This window comes from Sinocyclocheilus anshuiensis, unplaced genomic scaffold (assembly GCF_001515605.1).
Source record: "Sinocyclocheilus anshuiensis isolate Anshui unplaced genomic scaffold, SAMN03320099.WGS_v1.1 scaffold729, whole genome shotgun sequence".
NCBI lineage: Eukaryota > Metazoa > Chordata > Actinopteri > Cypriniformes > Cyprinidae > Sinocyclocheilus > Sinocyclocheilus anshuiensis.
Genome location: NW_015536561.1, coordinates 1,218,443 through 1,218,671, shown reverse-complemented (window position 1 = coordinate 1,218,671; position 229 = coordinate 1,218,443). Strand labels below are relative to the sequence as shown.

General features: G+C 35.4%; 1 protein-coding gene across 1 annotated transcript in view; it reads left to right on the top strand.

Moving 5' to 3' along the window:
• Positions 1 to 229, top strand: part of LOC107701783 (synembryn-A) — a 10,284-nt gene that overhangs the window by 3,484 nt on the left and 6,571 nt on the right. The window lies entirely within an intron of this gene.

Genomic DNA, 229 nt, shown 5'->3' with positions numbered 1-229 from the left:
GTGTGTTTGTAATTTTAATATTTTTATCTATAGGCCTATACAGCAAAACTACAGAGCTTCCAGTAGGTTATTTTACGGAGCTGTAAACACGGGAATCTCCGTCCGCGTGCAATCTTTTGAAAAGTTTGAAATGTATGCTGGTTTCCACAAATAATATTGTGCAGCACGACTGTTTTCAACATTGATAATAATCAGAAATGTTTCTTGAGCAGCAAATCAGCATATTAGA